General features: G+C 37.2%; 1 protein-coding gene across 1 annotated transcript in view; it reads right to left on the bottom strand.

The window, feature by feature from the left end:
* The window catches only part of HCN1 (hyperpolarization activated cyclic nucleotide gated potassium channel 1), a 206,845-nt gene that overhangs the window by 101,190 nt on the left and 84,507 nt on the right, over positions 1–21,148 (bottom strand). The window lies entirely within an intron of this gene.

Genomic DNA, 21,148 nt, shown 5'->3' with positions numbered 1-21,148 from the left:
TGGGCCAGAGAGTTGTGCTGACACACCTGACTCTTGGCTGCACACCAGTGCTATATAAGCTGCTGAAAAAGATGTTATTTTGGATACAAAGTCACCAACTAAAGTGTTTTCTTAAAGCCTACTACTCCTTTAGTCTCACAAACTAAAAAAGCTTGGGAAAGGTAGCGAGACCACTCCTTGTCTGTGAACACAGTGCCTAAATACTTACAAAGTTGCGGGACATACAATTTCAATGACCTGTTAAGAAAAGGTTCACCTTTGTATTTCTTACCTTCTTAAAAACACAAAAATCTGAGTGAAGAACCAATATAAATAACTTTACATATTTTTGGACTTTTCTATTTCTACACTACTAATCCAATTTGCACTACCAGTTCACCAAGAAAATGACAAAAACTTAGTTCATCACTCTTATTCATTAGCAGTTTTCCTAAAATTCTGAGAATTCTGTGACTACTACATCTGTAGTAGTTAAATTTATGTAAAACTAATATAATCATTTGGGTTTCAACATACTTCTCCATTCTTAGACAAAAAAATGTTTGCATCTGAAAAATGACCTACAAATTACACGTATACTCTTAAAAACAACATAGATATTTCCAGGCTTGTCATGAGCGAATTTGTTGGACAGAATCAGCACAAACAGCAGCAGTCAGCTGCAAAATAGTATGAAGAAAAAGACTGTATTTAGCACTTCCAAACTACAAATACAGGCATACACTTTACCTACTACACAACTCAGTCAACTTAAGGTAAATATGTTACATTTTAATACGCATAATTGTCACTATGCAGGAGTCCCATTTAGAAGATGAAGAATGTCCAGTTAAATTTCGTGGAATTTTAATCAGAAAATATTTAAATTACAGACAGACACAGAAATCAGAGGCTTTAGTGCTGAACATATCAGATTGGTAGAGGTATACAGGCATATCGGGACATGACATTTTGCATTTTTAAATAAAAGAATTCACATATGAAGAAGGAATGTTTGTGTCCTGCCTTTTACATATCTAAACTAAAAGCAGAGACTAAGTACCCACATGGCAAATGAGTGCAAGCATAAATATGGAGAGTGTGTTATGGTGTCTTTCAACATCATGTTCTGTTAGTGGGAGTTTGCTCTTGTTCGAAAATGATGCTGTATGTTTTGAGTCCCAAAATGCAAAATCTGCAGAAGAGAAACATACTCAGACGTTAACTTTATGTGCAAAACATTTTTTCAATCTAGGGCATTTTAAAAGAATATATTCCAAATCCTGGTTTGACAGACATTAGAAACAGATGCTTGTAACATTATTCAAGATGCCATGTCTTATCCAAATACCATCTAGTTCCTGTCAAAATCGAGGAGACGACACTGATACTTAGGAGATACTGTAAACGGAAATAAACAGAAAAGTGTCACCATTACACATTTGTCTTGTTAAAAAATGTATTTATGTTACAGCTATTTCAATAGCTACAGTTTCAGTAGCGTGATATGAACCAAGAGAGTAGATGTGTGAACTGAAATAATTTTATTTTAAGGAACTGGAAAAAAATAGCAAGGATTACTACAGTTTTGGAACACTAACACACACAGGTTACACTTTATCCATGTGGTTATTATACTACAACCGCAAAGTGTAGATGAATTCCTGATCACATGAAAAGTCACAGAAGTTTTATCAGAGAAAGCAGGATTTCCCCTAGAATATGTACCTGAAAAAGTGCAGAACATCAGACAGAAACAATACATATTTTACACAGCTTCCCCAGGAATTTTCTTCTTGCTCCAGAAAAGCAAGTTGTCACATCTCTACACTATGGCTGGACAAAAATCAAAATTCCTACACACATTGTTTTTGTACAGCCTCGAGCTTCCCATTAGCCTTTACTATGAGAGACCAGATCTTTAGAATAATTCACTGTATTGGATACAGAGTGTTTTTCTAAAAACGGGTCACAAATATGATAAGCAGAGCTAAACTGAGCACAAACATCTTAATTTCTGTGCTTAGGAAGAGAACTTTTCTGAAAACTTGCACCTAGGTGTATGTGATTAACACGGGAAGAGTTGGTTCTCCAAAACTCTCCAGAGTCCAAAAGCCAGCACTTGCATATACCCAAGGCTCCTGAATCCTTATCTGGCCTCTGCAACTACGGACTTAGGCACCATGACAGATTATGCATGTATCCTGTGATCATAGCTGTATAAAAATGATAATTCTATGGCTCTTTCATTTGAATGGATCCCATTTTTGGGTATCAATTCAGATTACAGAGGTGGTCTGCAAAGATCATATCTTGATATAGAATTTCCATGATTTTAGAGCATTTTGTGCCTGTACATTTTCATTTCAATTTTAAAATTTTATAACTGGGTAATGTGCACTGCAAAATAGATAGATGTAGATAGATTTGCCAAAGTACTTATTTCAGCTTTTCTGAGATCTTACCTAGCTCTTATGGATGTACTGCTTCCTGCCTATGCCTGGAGACTGTGCGACAGCTCCATAAGGCTTCTCAAGTGAGCCAGTAGAACCAGGACACAGAAAGAGGTATTACAAAGGGAGACTAAAATTCAAACCAAACAGCTGGAGCAGCGAGTTCAAACCAAAGGGCCTTGCTGAACCAAAAAGGTTTGCTGTTGGGTTTGGGCTCTGCAAGGACCATTCTATCTTGTCACAGTGGTACAACTGCATAACTACTGTTTTTCTTTCAAGACTCTTTATTAGTAGTGTTCCTCTGTAGAAATGGTCACGCACTGCAAGAACAATAACACATTGAAAATTTTACGTGAAACCAAATCTAGCAAAGGAAATGACTGCAACAGTCAGGATACAACACTGCAACCTTCCATCATTTCTGAAACCTTTTGCTCCAGAAATAGCTCCTGTGCAGCTTAGCATTCAGGGTCAGTATTATTAAAAATGCATAAACTTATTCTGGATATTATCTGGATAGCTTAGCATAGTAACATTGTATCAGCATTTCAACCATACTATATTTTTATCATTCATCTTTTGCTTATATAGTCTAATATTTGTGTAGCCTATTCTAATAACTGTGATAACACTGTATTAAAGAAAATAAATCCATAATAAAAATTTTAAGTAAATGTTGAAAAAACCTTTTAAACATCTCTGCATATTCTCTCTCCAGCAAATAAAAGCTAAAATGTTTTCTCCTAAAAGGAACTCATCATGGAAACCTGTACTTGGTTTGAAAAAAAAAACATTTAAATACCCAAAGCATACATTGTAAGTGAACAACAATATTTTTTTATTGTACTGTATTGACATATTTACATTTGGAAGGGACGGTGTTGTTTTTTTTAAAACTGATAGCCAACCTATCCTGTGGACAGAAGTCATATATGGCATGTTTAATATTTTATGTTCTTCCATTCAGGAACTGACTGTGGTGCATTTGAAATAAGAACGATAAGAGAAGTCATGTTTTTATAGCATTTTCTTTTCTGTGATCATAAAGTACTATTCCTGTATTAATGAATTAAACGTTATTAAAACTCCTAGGAGATGTGTGAAGTGTACTTTGTTAAGAGAGGAACTGGAGGACAGAAAGCTAATGCCACTCATTTCAGCAGATTGTGGCTTGCCTATCAGCTGGTCCTCCAGTGGGATAGGAAGAAATATAGGAAGACCTCAAATTGATTTACCTTGATTTTGCAGTACAAATGTGTGGTCAAATATCTCTGTTTGAATGGATGTCTTATTAAGATGATATTCATTTAAAAAAAAAATTCAAACTCTTGCATGCAATCAAAGTTAGGATTCTAAACCTACTCAAGTAGTTAAATATAAATAGCCTCGTTATCATTAAACACTTACCATCCAAAAATGTCATGCAAATAAGTTGGAATTGCAGCTGTAAAACATATTTGAAAATTGGCCACTTTATTTAGACTCCTAATTTCATACCTAAATATTCAGCTTAACCAGCAAGATGTGCAAATTTTGGGCCACACATTTCAAAAAGATCACTACAGTGAAATTAAATTACTGCAACTGAGAAAAAAAAAAATTCCCTTAAGAACTAACTCCTTCTACATCTTTATTTCACATAATAGGAAAGACTTAATAGATATGTCTCCTTTTAGCTTACTACTCATTTTCCTTTCAATTACACATGATACTTTTTATTATTATCATGTTTGTTTAGCAGGGTGTTGGCTATAATATTGCCATCTTTCACAGTTGCCATATTCTTCAAAATCATGTTTAATAATAAATTTAGTTTATGAACTCACTTCTGAGAACCCACAATTTCTCCCCATGTTACTTTCATAACCTTTTCTCAATAACCTGGAAACCTTAAATTTTGCCTAAAGATATGCCTCTGATAATGGCTGAAACATAACCACAGACCCAGTATCTAATATTTTGGCCAAATATTGCTTACCGAGAATATGAAATTGCTGAAGAAGTCACATTTCATATGTTTATCTCAGTTTTTACTCATACTTTGTTAACGACTTTTTTTATTCCCACGTGTAAAGCAGGAAGCAAACTAGTCTTCCTCGCATTTATAATGGAGCATACACTCTAAATTGGTCCTGCTAACTCTGATTTCTGAGCCTGAGAGAAAAACTTATTCCAATCTTACCAACCTACTTGCTTAATAGTATTTGAGGGCTGTCTTATTAAGCTAACAGAGCACATATAGTTTAATTAAACGAACACAAAACCTGCTGAACTTCTATCATGGAATGCATAATTACCTCTTCTTCCTTCTAATAATTGGCATATAATACTGTTTCAGTTGTGATTTTGAGTTCAGTTTGATTTTTAGGTTCAGTTTATATAAAAATTGATTTACAAAAATTATCAGAATTTAATTCTGATTAAAAAAAAAAAAAAAAAAAAAGTACATTTTAGGACTTCCTAGAAAATTTATTCAAATCTCCCATCAGAGTTTATCCAGACACCTCTTCTCTTCCACCCCTCAGAAGTACTAAAGATGATCAGTATCACAAAGCTAGCTTGGGTTTAATCTTCAAATTAGGATTTGCATCATGCCTCTGGCAATATGAAATGACATTTATACTAAGTGAGCTGTGTGGAATCTGGAATATTAAATAGCCAAAGTGGGGAGACAGAAAGCCTTGCACACATCATGGAGGCTCTGGAAAGAATGCTGAAAGCACCAAGTGCAACACTCGAACTTCAGGCTAGACTGCAGGCCAAAATAACAGTTACAAAAATGACAAGGTCTTTTTGGTTCAATATCTGGGTCAGACCAGAATTATTAGGTTTATCCCTCAGAGCACCAGCTAGACAGAGATTATAAACTGTAGGATCCAAATTTTCCAACCTGAGCTAAATGTTCACTTTTAAGATAGTGGTTGTAACAAAGCTCCCCAGGAAATAATATAAAAAAAGAGGAGAGCACAATGCCTCTTTTTGAGCATCCATCTCCCACTGTACTTTAAACAATGAAAGGCAATCATGGCTTTTTGTTTACCCATGTCATATTCCACAAATTGTTTCCAAAAGACATTCTTCATAAGTATCACTTGGGAAACCATGGGTCTGATCCAATTCCTACCAAAGCCAATTTCTTTGCGCGTTGCAGGTTACTACACTCTACACTGCATATTTCTGCACAAGTATATGTAAATGTGCATTGATTGAAATGCCTGGCTATTTCCTCAGGCTAACATTTCACATTCAACTGACTCCTGATGTGTGTGCTTGATTTTATGACAATTCATCATTGCTAATTCAGTAGTAGGGAAAGGTACATAGCACTATTTAATTTAGTTGTATTTGTGACTTTAAGCTGACAGCAAACACAAAGATCTGCTTCTGCTTTAGTTGTCCCTGAAGGGAAAATACCAGTTAATAAACAGAACAAACTATTTTTAATCAAATATATCCACAAAAAAGAGCTGAGAATGGCCTATTTTATATGACCTTTAAAAATTGTTATTTTCTAGATGAAGTCAATCTGACATTAGGTTTTATAATAGAAGTCCCATTTATTCCAATTCAAGGCATAGGCAAATTGAAGCCAGCTTCTCTGGAGCAAAAAGAACAGCACAACAACATATAAATGTGTCAGTGCCCTACATCCAGAGTAAACCTGAAAGCATTAATAAAACTACTTTGCTGAAGGAAGATTTAGGCAAGCCTTGGAAAGGTCACATATAATCAGGAAGCAAAATTTATTTACTATACATAAATTGCAAAATATATATTTTCTACTGTAAATTGGACAATGCCATACTAATATATTATGTCTCACAGAGAGGGCATGACTTCACTGCCAAAACGTGTGTTTTTATTGTTCTGTTGTGATTAATGTGTGTGACCTGTCTTGACATCTAAATAGAGAGGAGCAGTCACTTTAGCTCTGCGATGAAGAAAACAAGCCAAGAATGACAAACCTCAGGATCCTGAAAAAAAAATAATTTAAAATTACAGTGCTAACTTTCACTGTGGTTTTACAGAGGTGGAGGTCTCATTCATCACTTACACTGATGACAGAAAGTACCTTATTACACTAAGCTTTTATCTTCATTAACTGAAGCAAAGTAAAAGCAAACAAACACAGTTCATGGCTGTCAGAAAGATACAAACATGGAACACTAATAGCCTGCCTCTGTGACAAAATATAGCTGAAGCTCTTCTTAAGTCATAGTACCAAACTGAGAGTGACCACATGGCAAAAAATACTTGAACTGTACACGGGCATAGAGATTCAGAGTTTTGTCAGCTTGAAGTACAGCTCAGTTTCCCTTTCAGCAGTATTTCAAGCATCAGAATCACCTAACTTTCAGCTCAAGCTTCTTGATGGGACAGGCATCTCAAGTGACAGCATCACAGAACTCAAACTGGAGACCTCTGTGAGCGGAGCTGAGCTAGGAGGAACATTTATTATCTTTCATATTTATTTATATCTTACAAAGAAGGCAGCTCGAAGATATAGACAGTCTCTAAATGGCACGAAATACTATTTATGACCTATCTTACTACCTGAGCAAGAGGAACTGTTTCTCATATTAAGGTGCAGATGTACTCTGGCAGCAACAAAAGAAGTAAGTTATTCACTATCACTCATCTGCCCACAGAAAGGCCAAGGCAGGGACTCCCACAGGGCTGAAAAGGGCAGCAGAGTGAGCAACGTGAATTCTAAAAAATATCACTGCCTACAACATTTCCAATGTAAGGTCATAAAGTCAGATACCAGACTCCATTTTTAGGAATTAATATCAACTTCTGAAGCCTATGTTCCCTAGTTTTAATATACCTACACAAGCAGTTTTCATCCTTAAGGAATGTGAAATACAGCAATAAATACAAGACATGTATTTATAAAGAAATCTACCATAAAATGTGTCAAAAATACTCAGACAATTTAGGGAGAACCTTAGGAAGTACTAAAGTCTTCACAAAAAGTGCCATGTCTGATAAAATTGTTTGACGACATTATTGATCACTGAAGTCTACAAACCCTGAACCCTTTCCATTTCCATTTTTAAAGCATAACTTCAGAGATAATGACACTACCTCAGGCACGCTAGGTCCTTTTCCACTGAGAAACACAAAGCAGATGCACTGCAGAAAGTATTTATAAATACATAGAAACAAATGGGATATCCCAGAACAACAAATTTTTACAATCAACATTGTACAATCAGGACACATGTAACCAACCTCTTTCAACGGTAGTATTTTCCTAAAAGTCTTTCTGGTTTGTTTTTTTTTTTAAGGTATGCCAAACTGTGAATATGAAATGAAATCAGCTCTTTCTGATAGTAGGAGAAGCACCAGAAGACTGTATGTACACAGAAATTTGAAAATTTGAATGTTTACAAAAATTGTATCTGAAACTATTGTTTCTGTAAAACAATTCTCTTGGTGTTTTTTTTCTTTTCACTGGATCTGTATGTCATGATAGGCTGTAAATATTTCAAGGAGCTTCTGTTGTCTCAGCCAGAACCAGGCTTGGGAAGCAAACGGAAGTGTGTGAATAAAAGGGAAGGAAAGTTTTGTCTTACATCATCCTAAACCCCCAAAAGAATCAGTTTGAGATTTAAGGGGGTGGTTCATTAACATTATTAATTCATCAGTTCTTTTTACATGATGCCTACCCCCAAAGTCACACTGCTATATAGCTGAGCTTCAAACTAATTGTCCTAATTATAATACAGCAACATAATGATCTAATAGCAAACAACTGAAATAATGAGGAATATTTCTCCTGGGGAATATAAGCTGGTGTCTTACTGAAGCTGTTGAGCGTAATCTTCCAAACATGGAAATAATGGGCAACGAATTGAAAATGAAAGTCCTTATGTTAAATTTTCTGTGGAATAAAACTTCTGAGACCAAATTGATTCACAATGTTTTCTTTTAATAGCATGTGATACCTTTGTTGTAAAAAGCCCCAAAATGTTGTTTTGCTAGGCACAGTTCTTGTATTTTAGTGTTTGTATATTTGGGCTGTTAAGATTAAATATAAGCTGTGAATAAAACACGTAAAATTCCATACTGTATTAGAATCTAAACGTTGCTTTTTATAGTAAACTAAAAGAAGAGTTCATAGGTCAATCCTTATCAAAGAACCAAGACTGTCAGTACAAGTCAAGGCAGATAACTAGTGCACAATACTGTGTTAAAGTCAGAACTCTTCATCAGCTGGAGGCTCAAAGACCAAATCACAGAAAATCCATTTATTCCTTTGAAAATCTTGGTAACAGCAAATATGATAAAGTCACTCATATGTCATAATCATACACACACATAAAAAACAAAGAAATAATATATTGTGAATAAATTATTGTGCTAATTACATATCAATGATTTGCGGTCTAAGTCAATGTTTCACAATATTGACTAATGATTTTTGAAACGGTATGGCTAATTGAACTGCACTACACAGAACTTTTTTCTGGTTTACAGTTACAGACTACGGTTCAACGCTGTGTTGCAATACTGTGCAACACTGAGCAATATTTGTATTTGTCAACAGTGCAAAGCAAAAACATCTCGTTTCACATTTTCTTATGAACAGACCACATTTACTCGTTGGCTTCTGAGTGGGTTTCGTATATGCCAGTCCGCACACAGCCTTTTTCCATTCTCCCGTTTCTGCTTTGGCTGTTGACAACAAAGCTGACACCACAGTCCAGCTGGAATCAAACTAGCTATTGAGCAACAACATAAGTCATATATGACAGCCACATGATAGGCAGCCAATTAAGAAGCCACAGAGTGAAGCAAAACTTGAGGCTAAGAACTTGAAGCAAACATGCTCTTCTTTGAATTATCGCATGTATGCCTGCTTTTTTTAATTCTTACTAGAACAGAAGGAAACCTTTGGGACATTTCCTTTGAGATATTTAATAGTTTTATCTTCCATTCCCTTTACACTGCTGTTAAACGATGGGAGATTTTTCTTGTTGCTGTTTGAGTGCATTCCTCTACAATACAGGCTGCAATCTACTGCTTTCCTTCTCCATCAGTCTTTTTCTGTCTAGCCCTTATTTTGTACGGTTCTGACCTTCTGACATTTTCCTTTTCTGCTTTCTATATATAGCTAACATTTTAAATAAAAGAAAGATTGCTAAAGCAGTACCATGGAATTTTTTTAAAGAAGAGAGTATCCTTACTTTCTCTTTGCGGATTATAAGCAATTCCAAGTTGCTGTTGAGATTTTGAATCACTTGTATTCTACAAGGCAATATCTTCTGTTACTAAACATCCAGAGAACAAGTATTTACCTCAGTAAGTAGACCAGAATTTTCCTCTGGTTTCCGTGCTTTGTCTTACTCTTGTTCCCCAGAGCATCCCTGCAGTACAATTTCAGTCCATCCATACCACATATTCTAATTTTTCTATACTGTGTCCCTGTGCCATATCCTTTTTTGTTTTTACTTTTTTTTCATACACTCCCACAAAAAACCATGAACATTATATCCAACAAACATCCAGAAAAGTTTCTCCAGTTCACAGTAAGTAACTCTGTCCATCCTTTTTCAGAGTGATTGTATCCAATGGCTGCCATTAAAAGGTTAGTATTTCAACTACCACATCGTGGCAATATTGCCAACTCCAAGACAATATAATTGTGATTCAAGTGACACCATAAACCTTGAGATTAATTTAAAAACGTGCTTTGGGTTATCTATTTTTGCATGCCTATCAAGCTTCCATCTGAAGTTGGTGGGAGGCTAAAAATAGCTATAAAAAAAGAAAACAGTAATAAATCTGAGATGTTTACAAAATCACACCACTCCAGAAACAGGGACATGGAGAGAAAAGCAATACTATAAGGCCTATGATAAACCTGGAAGAGTTTGCAATGATATTTCAATCATTCTACTTTTACTAACTTAGTCCTAAATCACAGAAATCCTTTGTTTCCAGAAGGCTAAATACTGGAAATGTTTTCCTGTGTACTCTCGGTGCCGTGTTTTGCATCTCTGGGACAGTGCTGGAGACTGAATAGCAAGAACAGTATTTACGCAATTGCAGAGTGACAGTGAAATGGAGAGTTATTTTTATCGTTGAGTTTGGCAGCACCAGCTAAGCACTAGGTGCTTCGAGTGTTTCAAAAGGCCTAGTTTGCACATGGTAGAGCTAATAGCCCAGAAAGAGAACAATAAAAACTGCAAAGGTGGCGGGATGGAGGAGGGCAATTGTAACCAGCACATGCAAAAATCAACTCAGCATGCATGGAAATGGGCTCAGTAAGATGGCACACTGTTCAGGTACCGCCATCAGGAGCACTGAGTGACAGTATGTTACATGTGGTCAACAAGGATGGGAAAGACACAGCACTGAAGCACATTCCTGAGCAGCAAAGGTGGTGAGTGCTGGGAGGAGCACCAGTCTGCTGCCATCAGGGCTGCAGGCTGCCCCTTTCCCATCCACCTCTTCTGACGTCATCTAATATAGTCATAATGCTAGGACATTTGGTTTTTGCAATTTTCTTCCAGTTGACTAGGTTTGCCAATGTGAGATGATTGGGCACATAAGCTGAGCCCTTTATATAGAGTTGGGGTGCCTTGAAGCATTTGTGTGAGGATGGTGACAGACCCTCCTATTTATCAGCCCCTCTTATTTCTAATGAGGCAATAAAAATAAAATATGAGGAACTCCCAAGCAGCCCCATCCCACGTGCCAGACAGTTTTATCTCTGAATATTTTTCCAGCTGCATAACTGTTGTGTGCCTGTGGGGTATGAGTGTGCATGGATTCCCTCGAGGAAGGGAAAAGGGCAGGAGAGAAGGAAGGAGAAGCAGTCATTTTGCAGAGCTCTGAAAACTATTTGCCTACACAGTCCTTGCCCTGCAGAGAGGCTATAAGCAATGAAAACAGGCTGCAGGGAGTGTTCTGAAAGACTGCTGAATGTGGAGTAGCACTTTCTCAATTCTCTACTAGGCAGTATTCCCTGAAGTACAATTTTGAAATTACTCTGGACAATTTATCACCTGCCCAAACGACCCTGTCACTTGGCTAGTCCATCTGCCTGGAACTTGCTCTAATATTCTCAGGCCCAGAAGCAGCAATAAACAACTGCCATTTTTTATAAATCAACCTGCCAAATATGGTTTTTTTCCACCTGTCTGATACTCATAACAAATAAGTCATTCCTGGGTCACCCACATGTTTTCTAGACATTAAAATGTCATAATAGCCACTGCTAAATAGAAGACAGAAAAAAAAAACCAATCCACAATCACTATAATTCTGAGAAATCCTTTACAGTTTGACCGGCACCAATCTGACTTCTATTTCTGGAATAAACACATTAAAAATAAATAAAGAGGTTTTCTTACTTTTTTGATACGCCTCATGTTAAACATGCAGACTGTGCTCAGCACAAGACCTCCACTTTTTCTGCTCACTCACACATCTTTACAACACTAACTGCAGAACAGCTTACTGTTGAGAAGCAGGAGACGTGGACACCATGGCTCGTCCCTGGCTCCCTACCAGCTGTCTGGATGAAGAGTGCCTGCACAGTAGACAGAGGACCTCCCCTGGGGTTGCTATACCCTTTTCTGTGCACCCAGCACAAGGAGGTCATATATTTCCCACATATCTAATATTCATCTCCTTTACTCCCCTGAGACTATGGAGTAATAGTGCTCAGTGTTTTTACATGAGAAGAAACAGTGGTAAATCTTATTTCTATCAAAAAAGCCCAAACAATTAATTATAGTCTTTTTTTTTTTTTTTCCAAGAACTGAGGAGTTCATTGCATCATGGTAACAATAAAGTGAATATTAGCTTTGAAAGTCAAAACAAAACAACAAACGAAGTACATCATTCTTTTCAAAAGATGGAAAAGGTTTTGTAATCATAGACTAAATTCTCTTTAAAACATAGGCAGGTCTCTCAAACACCTTCGTTTCAAACTTTTTAATTTTCATCTCAATTGATTCGTCTTCCCTTTGCACTTCAGTGATTATTGTTTTTTCCTTTCTGAAGGAGCACAATTACAAAAATTATCTGCTCTCTCAGTATTTCCCTGTCAACTACAAGTAGAACGTTATTCCATTAGTGTACTGTTAGATCTTTCCATTCACTTACAACTGTTAAAATGGGAAAACAATGGAAGCTGGATATAATGTACTAACATATATGTGGTATCAACGGTATATGTGTGTGTACATATATCCACACACAAGTATATACAGATGACATATGACAGTGCTGTATGCAGAAGTAACACAGGGATTTTGATACGCAACTGAAGCTCATAAGCAGTCAAAACCCAACCTTCTACTTTCGTCACACTCTCCTCAACAGTGTTTGACTACCAAACGTGCAACATTTCTGGGTATAAATGGAGCACCAACCAATGCCACACTGAACACACAATTCATTTCCACCTGCCTTGTTTCTTCTTCACTTGCAAACAGCTCTTTACTTAAGAATGTACAGAACTCCTTCAGGGTATGTATATAACTTCAGGTATCCTAGGAAAATCCTTGTGTCCCAGAAGTCAGTAGGAGTTTGGTATTGCTTCAGTGGATCCAGCATTTCATCTAATTTTCCATTTCCTCTTGTGGCTGAATTAAATTAAATGGCAGTTAGTATGTCCCAACCACAAGAGGAGAAAGGATTTGGGAGGCATGAAATAGAGAGATAGACAAGAGGGAGAGACAACTGTGTGGTAAAGACAGTAGAAATGTAAGAGCTGTGGTTCATATGGATTTTATTTAATTTCAAGTATTATTCTCTGTTTTATCAGATGTATCATGTTTTGCTTTTATGTCTGAAATACCTGAAGGATCTCCTCACATATTGTCTATATCAAAACAAATGTATGTTCAAGCTTTATTTGTGTGTGTGTACTCCTGGCACTGAGAACACACTGACCTCTCTTTGTTATCAACAAACTGCAACTTTATACCAGTCTGTATTACATGTTCTTGCATTTATTTTATCTGTAGCATTAAAATTGGCCATGCTGGTGCTCTTTTCTGAAAAGCAAGCTAGAGACAAGTCAGTAGATTTTGCATTTTTTGCAGTTTACGTAGGCTTAGCATGGTGTCCAGATCTTACCCAACCAACTGAAGACTACTGTCATGTGAGTGTTTGCTACTCTTGTAAGTTCACCTGATGACCTAAGAGAAAGTATACTGATACTGTTTTATATGTGCTGTGCAGTTAAACACTATTTAGCAGGAAACTGAGAGGAAAGGGACATCACTGTCTGTTAAATTTGTGTACAGAAGCAGAAACTACAGCCCAAATCATGAAGCACTGAATAAATAGAGAACCCACATAACCCCATTACCATGTTTCCTTGATATTCCTATTATTACTATTCCTTATTTTATACAAACTTTAAAAAAAAGTACCTGCCCTGCTAAGCAACTTGCAACATCACCTACGCCTGGCTAATTGAAGATTCAGAAAAAATATCATGCAGCTTAATGCATAAAATGAACACCCAGGGTGTCTGAACATTTTGTTCTTCTCCAACACATAGCCTGTTTCATCTTAATCCACTAGGCTTTTGGGTGCCTTTTTTAATTTTTTTTCCCCTAATCATTTCAGCTTTCATAATTATTTTTCCATTAGTGCATTTGGTGTGACAAAATTTCCACATACACTTTTTGAAACACTGCATTAATTGTAAACGTGCATTATGACTAATATTAAGTTTAGGACACAGGTAAACGGTTTTTGTGTTTTCCAGCTTTGATTACTTCAGTTCTTCTGCATCAGACGTCACAGAAATTGTTATGCCCAAGCCAAAAGGACTGAAGCCACCTTCCCCAGTGCTACTTCAGCAATGGCCCAGAAGTCACCACTACTACTGACTGCTAAGAAATACTATCACAGAGATTCTTCTTTGGTATCACTAGCAGCTCAGCTGTCATGCTTTACCTTTTGAAGGTTATTCATACAGTTGATAACTTGTGATCACACTGAAAAGGCTACATGTAAATACTGAAAGACCTACAGCTGTGTATATAATTTACCAGCTGAAGCACGGTGATAATGACAATAGGTTTATTGCTCTCTGCTCTCCAAGGGCCAGTAAGATCCTTGTTCCCCAGATAAGAAACTTGAAAGAGCACTGCACCAACCTGCGAGGGCATTTCTCCCTGGTTGTGGGGGGGTGGAGAGAGTAGGAAATAACAGATGTAGCTCCTCTCCTCCCTTGACAGACTCTTTTGACATCTAGACCCTATGCAACAAGGATGTGAGTGATGAGCCAGCCTGGGTACTCATGCAGCGATACCCTGGTGCTGCACTGCCCTGCGTTTGTACTGCCTGAAAAGCTGACACAGGCTTGTGGGGGTCATGTATCTCCATACAAACCCACGGGGCAGTCTTGCCCAGATTCTGTATTTTAGGATAGTTCCTCACTAGAAGTAGTCAACAGATGAAAAAGAACATAATAACTAACACAGTGCAACCCTAACTCATCACCAGAAAGGATTAATTCACATGCAATGGCTAACTTCCATTAAAAAGCCTAAATACGGATATAAAGAAATACATAAGCAAAGAAAAACAAAATTTGAATACTTTATTCTAGATTAACAGTTTGTTTGTCAATTTCCTATTGATTTTAATATAGTGTGACTACCCTTGTCTATACAATTCCTGCTATCTACCTTTAAAAAGTCTAAATTCCTTCCAGTTCTGCTGAATGTGTTAACTCATTAGTAACACAGGGCTGTCACTTGATGTAGAAAAAAACACTGTTTCTTTATACATTTTCAGTCTGTTATATGTGAAGTTTATTGTAAGAGCCTGTATTCTTATCGAACAGGTCAACCACTCAGACACACTCCACTCCTGTTTGTTCCTGCTCTCACTCTTAGCATGGCTTTACCAGGGAAGTTTTAAAACATGTTAAAATCTAAATAAAAAACCAGACATATGTTAGTGAAATAGTTACACTTTTTTAAAGAAAAATCTGCATTCAAGCCCTTGTACATATTTTTCACAACAAAATTCTAAATGAACTCTATTATAATATCAGGCAATCTTCACACAAGAATGGTTTTATTCTGTGAGTTATAAAAAAAAAATGTTAGCCACCTTTATTAAATACGGAATCTATTATACAATTGACATTTTAGAGATCATCTTATGTATTAAGCTGTTATGGTTTTACTTTTATTTACATATAAAATATTTAAGTACTATTGAACAAAAAAAGCATGGAGTGCCACCTAGGGGTATTCATAAGCTTATGAATTTGAATTTCTGACAGCTCAAATATTCTGAATTAGGTTTATTCTTCATAACTGCATTCCTAGGAATAAAAATATGTATTAAAGTAGGTTTATGCAATTTAATTTTGCCAGCCTGACAGTAGGGCATATGCTAATTCTAGAAACACTGTGAAATTAATTTTTTTCTCTGTTTCACCCAGCAGCTCTAAAGTAACTGACTTTCTCGGAAAAAATCCAAAATAAATAATCTGTATATTAGGAAATATATAATCAGGAAAAAAAACACCACCTTCTTCTGCCTTAAAACTCCCACGTTACCAAGACAGTGGAAAACTAATAATCACATTAATTGGCTGTATCGGATGTGTGAAACTCCATTTCCCATGCTTGAGTTTGCACTGAATTTTCTCCAGTCCAACTAAAGATAAGCCAGGTGGGAGGATTCCTCAGCAGCGGTGTGAAGCCAAAGAAGAAGTCAGTCACAGCACCTAGTGACTCACTTCAGTTATTAATTCTTGGGTTGTTTTGTTTTATTTTGTTTTGTTTTCACCCTTGCTTGTTAGTTTTTGCCGATGAGGGATACATTGGTGCTATTCTGGAAAGACTGCAGAGAAAAGTGCATTAATCTATTACAGACTACTATCAGACACAGTTAATTTATCAAAAGTGCACTGCTACCAAAAGGAATATTGAATGTACCATACTGATTACAGATAGTGATTACTTCATTTTTCAGGCAGATTATGTATTGAAAATACTACAGGAAATATAATATAGGCAGAGGGCTAACCCTTGCTATTGTTTTGCATGGCAAACTCAGAATGAAAAAACTGGCCACAGTCGTGAAAACATTCTAATCAGACTGCCTTAGCAATGGCAATGCTTACCACCTTATGCGAACATTGTATGGACCCACCTCACAGGAGTACCCCAGCACTTCACCAAGCCAGAATTTTATACATCAACGTATTCAATAACAAAATATGCATTTGCAGGTGATGCAGCACGAACTTTTTCTGCCTAACCCAGCAAAGCACTTAGAAAGTACCTTATTTTAAGCACATGAGCAATTGTCTTGATTCACTGGGAAGAAAGACAACCAGCCCAACGTGGGTCTGTCCATCATTCTCTACTTTGTATAGGAAAGTTGGCATCACTGGAAAGTGTGCAGTGATTGGTCTCTCTTGACACTGACTCTTTTGTCAGACACCAAACAGGGCAGTGCCACCACCCCTACGAAATAGCCTGATACCATTTTCACAAATACCATAGGAGGAAGAAAGGTTAATATCCTTAATTAATTTATCATCCACTTTCAGTCTACCTGATTTTTCAGTCATATTGGATCATAGTGTCACAGTAATCATTAAGTTTGACTGGATATAACCTAAAAAAAAAAACCACAAAAAAACACCTAAGTGCAGAAGTGGGAGAGTCTATTCCGTGCAAACTACAAGATAACCAGACAACTCCTTTAACAATCTATGTTCCACATAGCATGTTTTTTTTCACAGCTTCCTCCACGCTATCGAGCACACCCACTCATCTCCACGCTCAAGTAATTCAAAGATGTTACCAGAACGTCTGTGAGGTTTGAAGAATCTGCGAAATTGTATGGATTATTTAGAAAGCACTGGTCAGAAACATGGTATTATAATGGATTTTTCCAAAGAAGATGTTCAAAGTTTCTTTTAGAAATCTGAAGGAACTAGAAACATAAGAACAAGAGAGAGGATTTAAGTCTTACTTTAAAGAGCTAATGTCAGTGCAAATGTGGACTGCGCAGTCTTCATATTCTGTTATTAAGCATTCAGATGATACAACAACATTAACGCAATAAAATTCTATTAATCACAGTAGTGCTAAAAAGAAAAAAGGAAAAAAAAAAAAAGCCTAGTAAACTGATAGTCACAGGTAATATTGGCTTTTTCACAGACTACATGGGAGATCAATCCTGTAAAATGCTGGGTGGGTTCCTGGTCCCAATCCAGGAAAGCACTTAGAAAGTACCTTATTTTAAGCATATAAGCAGTTGCCTTGATTCAACGGGAAAAAAACACAAACCCAACCAAACAGGGGTCTGTCCATCATTTTAACTTTGTATAGTTAGGTTGGCATCACTCGAAAGTTATCTTGTCACCTCTCAAGATGCAGATCCATTCTGGTTTTAGCTCACTCTTACATTTTAGTGGAGGACTCTTTGCTTCAGATCATCTACCAGATCTGAGAGTCTCCTCAATTACATTATTTCTCTTCTCTGAAGCTGGTACTTCTGCACATAGATCCTGCAAATGCTATTACATCCTTGTATGAGAGTCCTTGCATACAATTCAGCAAATAGCATTTCCATAGCTGCATTTCATTACAATCTAATTTTGATTTTCTAGTGAAATGGTTTAATTATCTATTTGGAAACAACCCCTCTCTGATGTATTCTCTCAGGCTACTTTTCCTCAGCATGGAAAAAGAACAGTTATAGACAATTAAAATTACTCTAAGTGATAAAGGGAAAACTACATTTGAAATTAAATTCAATAACTAAGAGTTTGTTGAGCTGACCTCTCTGAGTCCAGAAATGCCTAAAAATATAAAACAAACAAGTATCGCTCCTTGATGTGTTGCTTATTGACTTTCTTGTTCCTACAAAAAAAGTGTTTAGAGGTTGTTGGGTTTTTTCCCTTATAAATGACTGCCTTCATTTACCCAAAACCAAATTTTTACGAGTCAGGGACAATCTAGGCCAGTCTATCTCCACCTCACTCCCAACCTGTTAAATTTTTCAGTCTGCCCAAAAGTTATACAATGGTCCCAGTTAAATCTCATGTTCTGTGGCAGATCTGCTTAGTACACTGTTCGCCCCTTCTTCTGCTCTGTACAGGCAATGTAGCACACTAAGTAATGGTTTCTGAAGCAGTGCTTTTAGCCACCTCCTCTTCCCTATTATTGAGAGATTGTTTGAGACATTGTATGCATTTATGTGTTTAGTTCTTCAGTGCCTGTAGTCTGAGACCACATGGCACTTTCTCCTGGACTTTCCAACTGGACTTTCTTCTTCTGCATAAAACGAGAAAAAAAAAACACCCTCATTATAAGCTTTGTGGGCTTTCTTATATATGAACTCATGTCTCTTGAGCAGATCCACACTCAGATCAAACTGAGTCCTAACAGAAGTCAAAGTAAAAGTTAGCACGTGAATCTTGCAAATCAGCACAGACTAAATAACAAATGCCTTTAAATAACTGTGGAGAGCCTAGCAAACACATCAATACAGTAAGACAGGATGGGGTAAACATGTGAGGGTCAATATAAGCCCCTTCAAATAAGATTTTGAAGGAATGGTGGTAGTAAGCAGTGGCATTTCATCCCTGAAAAGGACAGAAATAAACACGGGATTTCTTAATTCTTCCTGCAGAGCACATGAAGAGTTAGTGAGCAAGGTGTCCCACCTGAGTGCCAGCCAATGTTCCAGATCTAGATTCATGGCTTTGGAGGTACCTCATACCCTGAGACATCACAGGAGAGGAAGCGAAGATACTTGATGTCTGATACTCAGCTAAAGGCCTGCTTCGCTATTTCATGAAGCCAGCTGTAAGTCTTAGGAGTCTCTGTCCAAAATAACAGCTCTAGCACCAAGCATCACCTAAATATTGCTTGTCTACATTTTATATAGAGATACAAGCTGCCTCTGGCCAGCCACAATGCAGAATAAGGACTTTGTACACTCTTGGCAAGCTACAAGGAGTCCCTTCCTTTCGCACAGTCCCAGGCACCAGAAACCAGTTCCCCTCTTCCCACCACCAGCTCACCCATCCCCAGCTGGAGAGGTAACAGGACGGCACACCAGCACTTCACCTCCACACTCCTGTGCAGAAGCTCCTAGTGCATCTGAAATATGCAGCAAACTGCAATTCTCAGCTTCACTTTCAAACCCAACACAAATGCTTTGGCACCAATTATGCTTCAAATAAAGTAGCTAATACAGCTTTAACACTTGAATTTGGACTTACTGGACACAGGTGACCACCTGAGGGTGTACAGTGTTGCACACACCTATGTGAACATGCAGAGATATACCTGTCCAATGAAGATTCTGGCAGATTTTCACATGAAATACAAAACAGCTAATTTCACACATCAACCCCTCATATTAGATGGCAGAAGTACTGAATGGTCCTCCTATCCAGGTCTAAGAAAATTAACAAACTACAAATCTCAAAATAAATATGAAAGGAAAAATAATTGACTTCTTTTGGTTCTTAGCTCATTACTGCTACAGTTAAATTGGCCTGTCAATGCTTATGACGTTCCTCACAGATTCAGACTGCCTGTGTCCAAAAATTATTCAGAAATCTAATCTATACATTTCTTCCTTGTGCCTTGCCTGGACAACCGCAATGCTTTGTCAGCAGGTCTACCAGTAAAGCCGATTAGTAGACCACAAGCAATTCAAAATCCAGCTGCAAGACACAAAGCTAAAAAGAAAAGGATATTTCTCAACTGCAACCCCAGGATAAGGGCTTCAAACAGACCTTCAGTTTGCACTTGGAAACATATAATTTTGCTCAGAACACAATAAGATTCTAAATTACCTTACTAAGTTGCTCATCACATGTTTCATTCACTCCTCACTTTCCCTCTGGTAATATGGAAAACAACACACCAGCAGTCTGTTTCACTGAAATGGGATGCTATTATAATCTGTATTATCACAGAACCACAATGCAGCATATTAATCAGAATAAACTCCTGATCCAGAAGGTTTACCCTTTGACAGGAAAAATAATGCCTTCAGAGCAGAGAAAAGAAATAAATATAGGACTTTTCTTATCATGCAAGGAAACAGGCAACAGCAAGAGAATCCCTCAAATTATCTCCAGCCAAGTCCACTGCTCTTCTGCGAGCAAACAAACCAAAAGGAGAGAAGAAGAGCAAATTGGAGGAGGCAGCAGACAGAACTACATGAAAGGTTAAGTAACTTGTGTAGGTAACTTGTAACCAGCTATAGGGTGCAGCTATACCAGCACACACTCTGAAACACAGTAGAGCTTGCAGTGATGGAGGATGTATGTGCGTGCCTGTGTCCTCCCTCACAATGTACTATGACTGCGAGACACCTTTTCAAGCAAAGATATGCACAAAATGACCTTTGGATCGATTTCTTACCTTTCATAGCTGTGATGCTATGAAATAGCCTAACGGCTAACGGCTTTTAAGCAAGTTCATATGCATCTGCCACAGCAGAGCAAACCGATTTGAGACAGGATTAGGATAAGACATTCCTGTATGTCTGTTTGTGCTTTTTAGACTCTCTTACGTTTCCTGTGTCAGAAGCTGTAGTTACAGGGTAGAGTTCATTTGTAGGATAGGAGAACACGCATTCCAATCTACAAAAATTAAGACTGTCAGGAAAATGGAATTTAGTTTTTATAAAACTAGTAAAATATACTAAACTTTGCTAATGCTTACATGGCATTCAAGATC

The sequence above is a fragment of the Leptosomus discolor genome, chromosome Z (assembly GCF_034619465.1).
Source record: "Leptosomus discolor isolate bLepDis1 chromosome Z, bLepDis1.hap2, whole genome shotgun sequence".
Classification (NCBI taxonomy): Eukaryota; Metazoa; Chordata; class Aves; order Leptosomiformes; family Leptosomidae; genus Leptosomus; species Leptosomus discolor.
This window is presented reverse-complemented; position numbering and strand designations above follow the sequence as displayed.